At 36.2% G+C, this 15403-nt stretch overlaps 1 protein-coding gene across 2 annotated transcripts in view; it reads left to right on the forward strand.

The window, feature by feature from the left end:
• The window catches only part of TAOK1 (TAO kinase 1), a 147198-nt gene that overhangs the window by 1319 nt on the left and 130476 nt on the right, over positions 1-15403 (forward strand). The window contains exon 2 of one of the 2 annotated variants that reach the window (XM_081805515.1): positions 3455-3530. The exons of the other annotated variant lie outside the window; for it this stretch is intronic. The gene's annotated coding sequence lies outside the window, so the exon portion shown is untranslated. The remainder of the gene's footprint in view (positions 1-3454; positions 3531-15403) is intronic. 2 annotated transcript variants of the gene reach the window in all.

Genomic DNA, 15403 nt, shown 5'->3' on the forward strand with positions numbered 1-15403 from the left:
TCTGTCCCTGGGAAGTATATCTGTTCCTGTTGTTATTGTTGGGAGATATGGCCTCTCGAGAGGGACCCTGCCATGTTTGAACAGTTTTGATGTCTCTCGCTCTCTTTACACACTAGATTGACATTTTTTTTTTGTGAGCATGTTGGGTTTTCACTAGGATTCAAATAAAATAAATTTGTACTCTTTCATGTCCCTCTCCTTTTCCTTTCTGTGATTTTAGTAGTTCTTGAAGAATTATTAAAGATTAATGCATACAGGCAGGCCATCTTATGGACATTCTCCTCGAGCTGTGAATTTTTAGGGTTCATACTATTTTGTATAACATTGGAATTGGATTTTCTGAAAATGATTAGGTTACAAACCTTTCTGTAGAAATGCTTTTTTTCTGAAGGAAATGAGAAAACAGACACTAATTTGCCTAATTATGCTGTGATAGGATCTGTGTTATGTAGTCAATAAATCACTTTTCCACTTCTTTTGCTTCATGTCAGATTTGTTTAAAACAAATTATCTGCTTTACAGTAGCACTTGTTGGTTTTGTCCTTAGTAGAGTAGAAATAAATAAAAATTAAAAATTTTAACATTCTGGAAGTGTGTTGCCAAGTGCTTTTTGTGATCAAATAGTCATGAAGTCTGTTCATACTTTTTTCTTTAAGTATTTAGATTTACTGATGAAGTGATTTCCAAATGTTTCATATATAAATGATCTAAGATTAATTTTTTTTTTTTTTACAAAGCAACGAAGACTACAATATGTACAGCTATGGGTTGTTTAGATGTTTTACTAACAAGTTGTATTTGGTGTTTAAGCTTTGCTTAGTGGGTGACTTATTTTAAAATACTTCCGAATGCCATGTATATTTAATGTTGTTCATCAGAGGTTTTTTTGGTGTGTTTGTTGCATTTTGAAACCTGTTTTAAGACAGGGCTTTAAAGATGTTAGTATAAGTAGTGTTAGGCACTAATTTCATTTCTGTCCTCTCATTTCATGATTTGATATTTCATTAATGATATGTTAAATCAGTTTATTTTTCCTCAGAAAGTAGAATTCTTCTTGCTTTCTTTATTCCCTTTTTATTTTTAACTGAATTCATTTTGACTTAAACAGCACTTCTCATTTGAATCTTTATTTCATGGCACAAAGCTGCATGTTGTAGTATGTAGAGTTTCCCCTTACATGGGAAATTCTGCCATAAAGTCTAATTCTGTATGTTATGGTTTGTTGTTGATAATTCATTTATACTAGTATGTGTAAACCCAAGCATACTGCTCAGCAAAGAGTGACTGTTTTTGTTTTGGAAAGGTGCAGGCAGAGAAGGTTTGTCAATAAAGGCTACAAAACTTAAGGATGTACACAGAATATAAGTAAACTACTTGCTCAATTTCCAAAATGCATGCTACAACTAAGAGATACTCTTAAGGACAACTAAAAAGAAACCCTCTTTTCCATAGCTTGTAGGAATTCTAAGAGTGGTAAAAGTATGTTCTTTATCAATTAGATAAATTCATTATTAGGGAAAAACTGCCTGAGGGTTATTTCAGCTGACCTCGATGTCACTGTCAGAATACTGAGAGCTGTTAAGTCTGGGTTTGGTTGATTCCAGTTTAGTATGGTACTTATGTTTCTAAATAGTTCATCTACAAAATGGCAGTGTACATCACTTCCTGTTCTTTCACAACTGACTCTTTCTCTGGATTCCCTTTTAATGACTTAACTTTTGGCATTCTGATATCTGATTTGTTAATTTGGTTATAATTCTCATGTTTTATAAATGGAAGAATTTCTGAGAATCAACTGGGTTTAATAGTCTAAGATTATCTTGACAGTAACTAAACTTCCTTCCGAACTAAAGGACAGTTTCTCAAACATATTTAAACTATGAGAGGTTTTAAAGAAATATAACAGTGTACAGGACCAAAAATATGAGTGAACTGAATAGAAAATAATTAATTGCGTTTTCTATAATACAGATTTGGGAAGAACTATGGATATGGTAATTAATTGAATGTGTGTTCATATTAAACAGGCTTTCTGTATATCAAGGCACATACATATTTGGACCCATGTAATGATGCCATTCTGTTAATAAAAAAGAAGCGGATTACTTACAGAACACCAGAAAGACTAGGTGCTCTTTTTAAATTTTAATTAATTAATTAATTTGAAAGTGGGCTCCACACTGAGCCCAACATGGGGCTTGAACTAACGACACTGAGATCAAGACCTGAGTCTGAGATCAAGAGTCTGACAGTTAATCAACTGAGCCACCCAGGCACCCCAAGACTAGATGCTCTTATCTAAACATAAAGAGTATAATTTATTTTAGTAATTTGCTGGTACTTATGTAAATACTTAGTAAATCCAGAAATTATCTAGGGGCCAACTGTTGGCATTGAAATTAGATTTGAGATTAGTCTGTTATTCACATTACCTGGGAATAAATTCTGTGTTTTTCATTTGACTGATTTGTGTATTAAAATCAGTTAATTTTTTCTTTGTATCCCTTTTGGTTATCAGTAGTGTCTGTTATAATAATTGCATTCATACTAATTTACCTTTTATAGGAGTTTTTTGGTATGTATTAGCTGCTGTTCAGTTCAGGATCATATATTAATGAGCCTTCTTTTTTCTTTTTTTTTAAAGATTTTATTTATTTATTTGACAGAGAGAGACACAGTGAGAGAGGGAACACAAGCAGGGGGAGTGGGAGAGGGAGAAGCAGGCTTCCCGCTGAGCAGGGAGCCCGATGTGGGGCTCGATCCCAGGACCCTGGGATCATGACCTGAGCTGAAGGCAGATGCTTAACGACTGAGCCACCAAGCACCCCTGAATGAGTCTTTTCTAAAAAGTGTTACTTCTCTAGTCAAGTCTTTCATAAAATTGAAATTGTTCTGTTAAACGGAGTGCCAGTGTTATGTTTGTCTGCCTTTAGGTTTCTACATTTGTTCATGGCTGGATTGTTTTTTTATATTCTTCAAGATTTCAAATTCTAAGATGTAAGTGAAAAAGATACAAACCTGTATTATTTCATTCCGTTACATTCCATTTTTGGATTAAAGTGCTTTAATTTTTAGTGGTAAAAATTGATGTTTAATTTTATTAAAGATATCTCAGACCTTCTAAAAAAATTCACATGAATTGAAAAGTTGTGTGGAGGGACTAGAAACAATTATTTTCAATTGGGATGTATCTGTCAGCATTTGGTAACAATTATTTCTATCAGTCTCTTCCATTTGTGCTAGAAGCAGACTTTTTGTTCTGAAATACAGCATCTTTTTACCTAGTGACAAAATTAAGTGGGCCATAAAAGGTGGAAAGGTTTTTCAAAATGTAAGTACCTGCATGTAAATAAAGTCAATGAAAGTACAGGTATACATCCTGTTAAAAATGCCAATGTCAGTGATATTTAAACGTAACTACCTTTTTTTTTGTTTGTTTTATTTTTTATGTAAGCTTTAGGCCCAAGGAAGGGCTTGAACTCAGGACCTCAAGATCAAGAGTTGCATGCTCTGCCGACTAAGCCATCCAGGTGCCTCTAAACATAACTACTTTTTTTTTTTAAGACTTTATTTATTTATTTGACAGAGAGTGAGCACAAGCCCAAGGAGTGGCAGACTTTTTTTTAACCAACTGAGCCACCCAGGCGCCCCTAAATACAACTACTTTTAATTGGCCTCTAACTGATCTTTAAAGTTGAGAAGGGGCTAATTTTTCCTTTCAATAAACTTACAATAGTGTTATGCAGATTTAGAAGTAGATGAATTATTCCATTTAAGAAGATATGCAAAGGGCCACCTGGGTGGCTCAGTCCTTAAGCGTCTGCCTTCGGCTCAGGTCATGATCTCAGGGTCCTGGTATCAAGCCCCGCATCGGGCTCCCTGCTCCACGGAAGCCTGCTTCTCCCTCTCCCACTCCCCCTGCTTGTGTTCCCTCTCTCGCTGTGTCTCTCTCTGTCAAATAAATAAATAAAATCTTTAAAAAATAAAATAAAATAAATGATATGCAAAATTTAGTTTCTGAGAAAAGCACTGACAAATAATGAAATGGAACTAAATATTCTGATTTGCAGCCACTAATAATAATAAAACTGGCACTTAATATATCTTAATTTCACCATTTATTAGCTGTGTAACTTCTTTATGTAGCTTTTTTAAGCCTTACTTTCCTAACCTATAAAATGAAGATAGTAGTCACTTTACAAGGTTGTTAGGTATAAATGGGATGACTCTTCTTTTTTTTTTTTTAAAGATTTTATTTATTTATTTGAGACAGAGAGAATGAGAGAGACAGAGAGCACATGAGAGGGGATAGGGTCAGAGGACGAAGCAGACTCCCTGCCGAGCAGGGAGCCCGATGCGGGACTCGATCCAGGGACTCCAGGATCATGACCTGAGCCGAAGGCAGTCGCCCAACCAACTGAGCCACCCAGGCGCCCTGGGATGACTCTTCTTAAGTACTTAACATACTGCCTGATACATAGTAAACATTCAATAAGTTGTTGCCTATCACACTAGCACTAGCTACTTAGTAAATTTTTTTTTTTAAGATTTTATTTATTTATTTGAGAGAGAGAGAGAGCACAAGCAGAGGGGAGAGGGAGAAGCAGGATCCCTGATGAACAGGGAGCCCGACATGGGCCTCGATCCCAGGACCCTGGGATCATGACCTGAGCTGAAGGCAGACGCTTAACCCACTGAGCCACCCAGGTGCCCCTACTTAGTAAATTTTTATAAATGAATACATGGAGTCTAATATTTAAGACTGAAGTGCATTCCATAATTTTGATTTGGATTAATACATTTGGAGCTCAAAATATATTTTTGAAAGAAATGATTAGAATTTCTAATCAAGAGTAGCTTACAACTTTTTGTACCCTTAGTGGACTTTAGTTCTACAAGACATTTTCTTTTTCCTTTGTGGATAAAGCCTATCCTAAAGAACGAAATTTTCTTTCCCTTTGGTTCTTGATTTTTATATTTAAGAGTCAGTTGATGTCACTCTTCTACTTCCTGGAGCTCTTTTCACCTTCCTAGCTTTGAAGGCATCCAAAGTACTCATGTTCTCCTAGGGTTGTTTTTATAGGTATCCTTTGTGTGTCCTTACCTTGAAGTGCTTTGTATTCCACAATGTACTAATTAACAAACATTAAGTGATGATCATATGCCAGTAAGACATGGTCTCTGCCCTGGAGGAATTCTGTCTTTTCATTTTTTCTACCTCCTAAATATTAAAGTGGGTACTTAGGAAAGTAACGAACTCCAATGGTTGTCAGTTCCTCTAAGCCAGTGCTTTTCAAACTTTAGGTTGTGACTTATTAATGGCTTGTGAATTCAATTTAGTGGGTCACAAAAACAATTTTTTAAAATGAATAATAGTAGCAAATAATAGAATGTGGTATGTAAGTAAGGGTAAGCATTCTAATGAGAAACTTTTTTTTTTTTTTTTTGCTCTATTTTATGTGTTCTGGATACACAGTTAAATTTTCTTGAAATTTCTTTTTCAACTCATCCTTTTTACTTTTTGTTTATTATAGTAATCTCTACATCCAATGTGGGGCCCGAACTCACAGCCCCAAGATCAAGAGTCACATGCTTTTCCACTGAGCCAGCCGGGCACCCCAGCATCCTATTTACTTCTAATGTCTCTGAAGTATGATATTCTTGTTTGTTTTGTTCTTTTTCTTTTTTAGTAAGTCTACTTTCAATGTCTCCTGATTCTAGTCTCTAGTCTGTTTGGTAGTTATGTTATACATATTTACCTTTCTTAGGCCTCAAATCTTGTTAGGGTACTGAGGACTCTGTCTAAAAGATCCTGGTTAGGGGGATCCCTGGGTGGCTCAGTCGGTTAAGCGGCTACCTTTGGCTCAGATCATGATCTCAGGGTCCTGCGTTGGGCTCCTTGCTCAGCCGGGAGCCTGCTTCCCCTCTGCCTGCTGCTCCCCCTGCTTGTGCGCTCTCTCTCTGACAAATAAATAAAATCTTAAAAAAAAGATCCTGATTAGGGTACCAGCAATTTTGGGCTCTGTGCTCAGTGGGGAGTCTGCTTCTCTCCCTCTGCCCCTCCCCCCGCTTATGCTCGCTCACTCTCTCTAAAATAAATCTTAAAAAAAAGTATTTTTTAAAAAAGGAAAACTTTATTTGGAACATATTGAGAAAAATGTCTTTTATTTTTATTTGGTCCATATGTGGACTTTAAAAATACTGCAACATGTATTTTAATAGGATTTATAAGGTGACTGTTGAAATATATTAAGTAACTATATTAAGTATATTTTTAAAATTTCTGTGTGCTTCAGTACATGACATCTAACCATATCCTTATGTTTTGGTTGATGTTTTTAGTCCAGTTGTAGTGGTTATGAGTCTCTAGTTTGTGTTTTTGATTGATTTCTTCAAATTTATTTCCCCTGAGACTGAGAAATTTCAGAAAAAGTTGATAAACAGCATTTACTAAACAAGGTCAAGGTTTTTCCTTTTTTACACTTAGAAATTTAGTGTTACTCAAAAATTGGGAAAGCTTTCTCTCTTTGCTAAAAGCATCCATATTGTTAATTGTAAAGACTAAAATTACTTATTTACCTGTAACTGTACTTGATAAGGAAACTTTACTCTTTATTGTTGCATAGAAACTCTGTATAGTATGTGTGATAGTATTTATTTATTTATTTATTTATTTTTAAGATTTTATTTATTTATTTGACAGAGAGAGACACAGTGAGAGAGGGAACACAAGCAGGGGGAGTGGGAGAGGGAGAAGCAGGCTTCCCGCGGAGCAGGGAGCCCGATGCGGGGCTCAATCCCAGGACCCTGGGACCATGACCTGAGCCAAAGGCAGACGCTTAACGACTGAGCCACCCAGGCGCCCCTGTGATAGTATTTAATATGCAGTGTTTCAGTAATCTCATGCTGTATATATGGTAGATGATGACTGTGATGTATGGACCAACACATTATATGAGTATGGTATTTGTTTTTGTTTTTTATCTTAGAATTCAAGGGTTCTGAGTCCCAGAGGAACAATATAACATGCTCATTCTCAGATTCTTTACCTTTTTGGGGAGGGGGGCAATAGGAAGAGAGAGAGAGAATCTTAAGCTGGCTGTGGCCAGACGCAGGGCTCAGTCTCACAACCCTGAGATAACCTGAGCTGAAATCAAGAGTTGCATGCTTAACTGACTGAGCCACCCAGGCATCCCTCAGATTCCTTACTTTGACGTATAGTTGTTGGTGCTAATTTCCATTATCTAGAAAAGCAGAAATAATTTGAAAATAGAGTAATGAAAAGATCCTTTTATTTTCAGTTTAGGTACTGACAATTATTTTTGTGTATTATGTGTGAATGTTCAATTCTATACAATAATGCTGTAAAACTTGAAGGATTTTAAGAAGGAAAAGATGTGAACATTTTCTATTTAGGAAAGAAATGTCCTATAATAGACTTGGTTATTAGCAATGGAAAGTATAGAATTTGGATATCTTTTTGTTTACATGACATTTTGATTGAACTAATTATACATAAACATACAAATGTATAGTAAAATGGTTGGAGAGAACCACTGTGTTCAAGAATAGCATGGCTTGGAAGAAAATAAAAATATTGACATATGAATTTTGTTTTTGTAATATGTATTAGATAGTTCAGTAAGTTAGAAGAATAAGTTTTATAAGAGTTTATTACTATAGTGAAAGGTGTTATTCCAAAATCCTAAATAATGGATTGTTACCAAATGAATTTTTTCTTTCTCTGGCTGAATACATATGAAGTAGATGCTGTTTATTATTTAATAAAGAAATAAGGGTGTGGGGGGGGTTTACTTTGATTTTGCATTTAGTGGTTTTAGTATTGGAATTGAATTAGGTTTTGTGCCTGTAAGGAGGGCCAAATGTGACTTTTGAAAAAACATTTTTTTATAATCATCAGGAATGGACCTAATTTGAAAGTTGTGTTTTGAGAACTTTAGATAGGAATCAAAAAACTTGTTTATCAGATTTGGAATGTAGATATTTTAATAGTATATCATTCTTTAAAAAATTTGCCTTCAGTTGGATAATTAGCCTCCTGATATTTTACTCTAAACAACTAAATTTAACAGGCATCTAGTTAATTTAAAAGTCTTGGAAGTACAGATTTTCATTCAACCCTCCAGGTTATGGTGTGGACTACATGAGGGTAGGAATGGTGAAAGATACAGTAAGCAAACACCTAAAATATGCTTTATGACTGTCTTTGAGGTGGTACATCCAGTCATTAACAATAAAATGATTCTATTTTTGAGGTATGAAATATTTAATAAATAACAAAAAAACTGGTTGTTTTTGACAATTTGTTAAAGTGCACTATCATTTTGTTAAATTATATTGGATTGAAGTTAAGGAGAATGGTATCCCAAATTTTAGTATCCATTATTTTACTCTACCTTAATCTGGTGGCACTGTGATATATGAGATTAAAACATTTTTTTGAAAGTGTTCTTTTTTTAATCCTCTTGAAGCATAGTCATTAAGCTATTTGGTTTACTCATGCTTAACTTAATATGGAAATCAATTTCAATGTAACACTTTTGAGATACTCAGGTTATAACTTATGTTTTATTGTTATATACTGTGAAAACACCAAATCAAAATAGTAATTGATGAATTTGAATTTAAACTACCAGCATAGGGTGCCTGGCTGACTTAGTCTGTAGTCTTTTTTTTTTTTAATTTTTATTTATTTGACAGAGAGAGACGCAGCGAGAGCAGGAACACAAGCAGGGAGAGTGGGAGAGGGAGAAGCAGGCTCTCCGCTGAGCAGGGAGCCCGATGCGGGGCTCGATCCCAGGACCCTGGGATCATGACCTGAGCTGAAGGCAGATGCTTAACGACTGAGCCATGCAGGCGCCCCTGTAGTCTTATTCTCAGGGTCATGAGTTTGAGCCCCACCTTGGGCGTGGATCCTACTTTAAATAAATAAACAAACAAATAAATAAATACCTTTGGAAGAAAAAAATAAAAGCTACCAGTTTAGCCAGTAAACTGTGTAGCTTTAGCTTTATTTTAATCAAAAGAAGATTCAGTAATAATACATGTATTATAGATCTTTGAGTCCTGTATTCTAGGCACTGTGCTTATCATAATGACATCTATTTATTATACATTTTGAGTGCTGTTTGCTAAGTACTGTGCCAGGATACAAAAAATGGGTAAGACTTGATCCTTCCTGTTCAGTTTAGTAGAGTTATAGACTTGCAAATAAGTACATACGATAAATGCAGTGCAAGGTTTCTCAACCATGGCAATATTGACATTTTCGGGAGGATAATTAATTGTTATGGGGATCTGTGCTGTGTATTATAGGATATTTTGGAGCAATTCTGGCTTTACCAGTTAGATGCCAGTAGCACTCCCTCCCTGCCCTGTGACAATCAAAAATGTCTCCGGACATTGCCAGATGTCCCCTGGGGAACAAATTCATGTCTGATTGAGACCCACTGGTGTAGTGAATGCTAAGGTTATGGGAAGTGGAATGTACAAACAAAGAGTTGTTGTAGCACAAGTGAAGATAGAGTTAAGTGATACTTAGGTGGAATGATCCCTGAGGGAATGAGATTTTATTTAGGTCTTGAAGAAAAGTACAAGTGGAAAGGATATTAAATACCTGAGAGCATGAAAGATCATTATCTAAGAGGGTGATTACTAATGGTTTGTGGCTATAGTTTATTTATGTGGTTTGGGATGGATATTTGGTAAAATGAAGGTGAAAAGTTACTTTGGGGCCATCTTATTCTTTTTAACTAATTGAGACATCAGGGTGTAAATATTAAGTGTAAGCTTCTTGAATTTTTGCAGATGTATACAGTATATAACCATCATGCAGAACATCATGCAACATTTCTAGCACTTCTTACAGTTATTTCTTGAAGGGCCATTTTTGCTGTGCTCGTAACTGGTGTGAAAATCATAAAAGCAGGAGTGTGATATGATTATATTTTAAAAAGATTACTCTGGACATATTATGGAGAATAAATGGGAAGAGATTATATGTAGGGAGACTGGTTAGAAGGTTACTACAGAAGTCTCAATAAGGAGGAGAGCTGATACGATGGATTTGAGAGAGTTTAAAGCAGAAAAATTGATGGGATTGGGGGTTTACTAGAGGTAGGGGAAAGGATATGCTGAGGATGACTTTGTTTCGTAAGCAGTAAGCAAAGTATAATGATTTTGGCTTTGATTGTATATTTGTCAGGAGAGATCAGGTAGTGTTATGGTAACAGTTCAAAAATGTTAGTGGCTTTTAACAGGACATTTTTTGCTTGACATGCTATATGTGTACTGTGGGTTGGTGGAGGATTCCGCTTGTTCTTGCTGTGCAGGGTCTCACATTGATGGAGGCTCCATCTCAACACGTTCATGATAGGAAGGAGACTGTTGCTAATAACTCACTGGCTCTTAAAGTGTCTAGAAGAGGGTCCTGTCATTTTGGCTTATTGTCCATTGGCCAAAGCAAGTCTTACAGTCTTAATAGATTTCACAGAAGGGGTAAGGAAGTGCAGTCTTACTGTGTGTTCTGAAAAGAATTTCAGTTCTAGTAAATATTTGTCATATGTTGAGTTATAGCTTATTTAGTCTTTTAAAAAGTGAATTATGTTGAAATTTATCTAAGAGTCTTAGTAGTAATAAGAGCTGCCAGTTATTGAACTAAAGAGTTAGTTGTACTCTCCTTGGTTAAATAGAATTTCCTTGGTAGTAGGGTGGAGGGAAGAAAAAACTTTTTGATTGACTAATCAATCACATACTGCTAATTTTTAAAAAATTTTTAAAAGATTTTATTTATTTGAGAGAGAGAGCGCTTGTGTCTGCACAAGCAGGAGAAGCAGTCTCCCTGCTGAGCACCCCGACATGGGGCTCTATCCCAGGACCCTTGGATCATGACCTTAGCTGAAGGCAGACGCTTAACTGAGTGAGCCACCCAGGCGGGCCCCCCCCCCGTTTTTTTGTTTTGTTTTGTTTTTTGTTTTAAGATTTTATTTTTAAGTAATCTCTACACCTATCGTGGGGTTTGAACTTAAAACACTGAGATCAAGAGTTGCATGCTGTACAGACTGAGCCATGAGCCAGCAGGGTGCCCTAAACGCTGCTGTTTTGTATTCATTCATTTTTTTTTTTTTTTTAACCATCTTCTTATATCTGCCTGTATCATAGTAGAGTTATTATTAGTGTTTCGGTGTGAAAGTTTTTCATCAGTTCTTTGTATGTGAAACACTAGTGTGTGTGATATATTTCTCTATTACTCTTCCTTAGTGAGAATTTCCTTTCAGGTATGGGAATTGCTAGTCTTGGGGGTGTTGGTAATTAGAATAAGAGGAAATCTGGCTGTTAGGAATAGAAAAGTCAAAGTAGAAGACTGAGTCAGGATTTTGTAAGAAAACTTTAGGAAAGATTAAAGGAAACAAATCTGATTTGTGAAACTGTCTTCCTCTCTATATTGAGGGAAGGAACTGGCTTATATTTGAGAGGCTAATGGTACTTTGACATGAAGTTAATAGGCAGATCCAAGGCTCTCTATAATGGGAAAGGCCTCTGAGAAGTAAATCAAAGCATTTCTATCATACAAGCTATCCATGCATCTTGGGACTATGGTTGTCTTTGGGAAGTCATCAGCTTTTGCCTTAAAATCAAAGGCCTTAAATAATGGAAAAAGGTTGAATTATTTAGAATAAGTTATAACTGTACATGATATAAAATTCAAAATATTCAATAAGATATACCATGAAAAGTAAGTTATCCTCCCATGTCTGACCCCTTCCCACACTGTTACCCCTTTGTATGGATAACCACAATTTCTTGTGTATCCTTTCAAAGATAGTTGGTATTAAACATTTGAATGGTGGATTAGGCATCAGGGGAAAACCCTCCTAGTATGCATGTCTGCAGAAAAGTAGTACACATTTACAAGCACTTCATCAAAAACTCTGAGGAAAGACATGAAAAATTTATAGTTAGGAGTGTCTGGCTGGTTCAGTCGGTAGAGCATGTGACTCTTGGTCTTGGGTTTGTAAGTTTGAGCCCCACGTTGGGTGTAGGAATTACTTAAAAAAATCTTTTAAAAAAATTTATAGTTAGTAAATTAACTGTGTGGTACACATGGAAAATTTAGGGTATGTTACTGGTATTCTCTTAGTAATTTAATGTGTGCAAAAACATGCAAAAAAATTTCTAAGAGCATAAGTCTACTGGTGACCTTAGTCCTTCCTGACCCTGTTTTCTTTTTTAATATTTAAAGTGCCTAAAAAACATTAATTTATTAGGTTGATTTTCAGGGAGCAGGATTTTGAATTTAGAGAGACTTTTTCCGGTTTGCAAAATTCTATGTTAAATGCTAGGGGATAAAAGGTGTTCATGAAAGGCATTTTAGAATTCACAAGGAAAATAAAAAATATTCATGTGTGGTCCTAAGTGTCTTCCTTGTAATGCTTAACTGTTTATCATCCCCTTCCTTCTTAAAAATTTTATTTTACTGCCCCCTTACTCTAGATGTCTCTTAACACTTGATACTTTTCTTTGTTTATCTCTCTGGTTCTCTTTCTCTGTCCTTCTCTTTCCACTGCCTCTCCCAAATTCATTATATCCAACTGCCTACCTGAGAGGTCTTATATTTCTTGGATATTCATAGATATGTCATTTTTTTTTAAAAGATTTTATTTATTTATTTGAGAGAATGAGAGAGAGAGAGCACATGAGAGGGGGGAGGGTCAGAGGGAGAAGCAGACCCCCTGCTGAGCAAGGAGCCCGATATGGGACTCGATCCCGGGACTCCAGGATCATGACCTGAGCCGAAGGCAGTCGCTTAACCAACTGAGCCACCCACGCGCCTGATATGTCATTTTTAACACATATAAAATGAACTCATCTTTCTCATCTCCCCTTGCTAAAGGTTCCCCTTATTTACCTAAAAGTTAATAATTTTTTTGTGTTTTTTTTGTTTGTTTGGTATTTTTAGTTAAAAACGTTTTTTAAAGTCAACTTTACCTGGGATGCCTGAGTGGCTCAGTCGGTTAAGCAAGCATCTGCCTTTGGCATGATCCCAGGGTCTTGATATCTAGTCTCGCATTGAGCTCCTTGCTCAGCGGGGAGCCTGCTTCTCCCTCTGCTTGCTGCTCCCCCTGCTTGTGCTCTCACTCTCTCTCTGACAAATAAATAAATACAATCTTAAAAAAAAAAAGTTTTTCAAGGTGTAATTTACTTGCAGTAAAATTCACACATTCTTAGTGTTCAGAAAACCATCAAAACTAAGTGAAGATAAAGAACATTTTTCTGTCCTGTGGAAATTCCCTAGGCTCCTTTGCAATCAGTCTTACCCCAGTCTATTCCTAGGCAGCCACTGATGTGATTTCTTTTTTTTTTTTTTTTAAAGATTTTATTTATTTATTTGAGAGAGAGAATGAGATAGAGAGCATGAGAAGGGGGAGGGTCAGAAGGAGAAGCAGACTCCCTGCTGAGCAGGGAGCCCGATGCGGGACTCGATCCTGGGACTCCAGGATCATGACCTGAGCCGAAGGCAGTCGCTTAACCAACTGAGCCACCCAGGTGCCCCACTGATGTGATTTCTATTACTCTGAATTAGATTTGTCTTTTCTAGAGTGTCATAGAAATGAAATCATACAGTATGTATTTTTTTTTTTTTTTTGGTCTTCTTTCTCTTATAATGTCTGTGGTATTTATGTTGCTTCATGGATCAGTAGTTCATTTCTTGTATTCCTTAGTAATACTCTAGTGTTTGGTTATACCATAATTTATTTATCTGTTTACTTGTTGATTGATATTAGAATCATTTCCAGATTTTAGCTATTAGAAGTAAAGCTGTTATAAACATTTATGTGCAAGCCTTTTGTGGCCATTTATTTTTATTTCTGTTGATAACCTTTCTAAAACCTTGCAAGCTAGAAACTTTGGGATTGTTTTTGATTCTTTTAACCTCTTTCCTCACCTGTATTCATCCAGTAGATTATGAAATCATGGGGTTTCTTCCATTGGAATATGTTTCATCCTTTGTTCTCTTTTCCAAGGGCCTTAATGTTCTTGTGAGAAAGTACTTTTTGTGAAGCCTTATTTCAGGAGTAGAAGATGTAAGGGTGATTATGCAGATGGTGCCCTTTCTGAGTGAGGTTTATAGTCAGGTGGGAATGCAGACTGATAATGGTGAGAGGATGATGCTGACTTTGAAGTTTTAGGTTGGGGAAAAGGGATGTTGCTGTTGGATGCACTCCATCCCTGTAAACACAGTTTAAGTAGGTTGAGAATGCCATTCTAGTTTGTCTTGGTTTTTGTTTTGTTGTATATTCATAGGTATGTATGTTGTGGTAAAAAAGTAAGTTTATTATCATGGATGTTCTCGTTGCTATGTAACCTTGAGCAAATTACTTAATCCCTGTGGGCCTCAGTTTCATCATCTGTAAAATGAGGATAATAATAATACCTGTCATACAGGGTTAGTAAGAGGATTAGAATGCATTATTACACGTGTAGCTCTTAGAATAGTACCTGGCATATTGTGTTATGTACGTATTAGTATTATTACCCTAATTCTACGTTACTTTAAAGTCTGTCTGGGGGCGTGTGGGTGGCTCAGTCGGTTAAGTGTCCAACTCTTGATTTTGGCTGGGGTCGTGATATCAAGTCCCACGTCAGGCTCTGCACTCAGTGTGGAGTCTGCTTGAGATTATCTGTCTCCCTCTTCTGCTCTCCCTGCTTGTGTTCTTTCTCTCTTTCTCTCTCAATAAAATAAATAAAATCTTTTAAAAAGATAAAGGCTATCTTTTCCTCTCCCGTTTCAGTTCTTCTTACATATTGCTGTGATTTATCCCCTAACACACCACTCTTCTGTTACCTGCTCAAACCTACAAAGGCCCTGTATCATCTGGCAACTATTTATGTATCTTTCTTTCAATTGTAGTAAAATATACAAACAGTAAACTACACAAATGAAGTTTTATAAATGTATCTACCTCTCAAATTAAGCTATAAAAAGTTTCTAACATTCCAGAAAGTTCCCTCTTGTCCCTTCCCCCTCAATAACCATCCATCCCACATCTGTTCTGACTTCTTTATCATAGATTACTTTTGCAAACATGTCTTTTTTTAAATTGAAGTATAATTGATGTATAACATTATATTAATTTCAGGTATACAACATAGTGATTTAATATTTTTTTTTTATTCTTATATATCATTAGTTCTAGATGAAGTGTTCCATGATTCATTGTTCGTGCACAACACCCAGTGCTCCATGCAGAACGTGCCCTCCTCAACACCCACCACCAGGCCAACCCATCCTCCCACCCCCCTCCCCTCTAGAACCCTCAGTTTGTTTTTCAGAGTCCATCTTCTCTCATGGTTCGTCCACCCCTCCGATTTCCCCCGCTTC

The sequence above is a fragment of the Leptonychotes weddellii genome, chromosome 15 (genome assembly GCF_054177405.1).
Source record: "Leptonychotes weddellii isolate Sample4059 chromosome 15, ASM5417740v2, whole genome shotgun sequence".
Classification (NCBI taxonomy): Eukaryota; Metazoa; Chordata; class Mammalia; order Carnivora; family Phocidae; genus Leptonychotes; species Leptonychotes weddellii.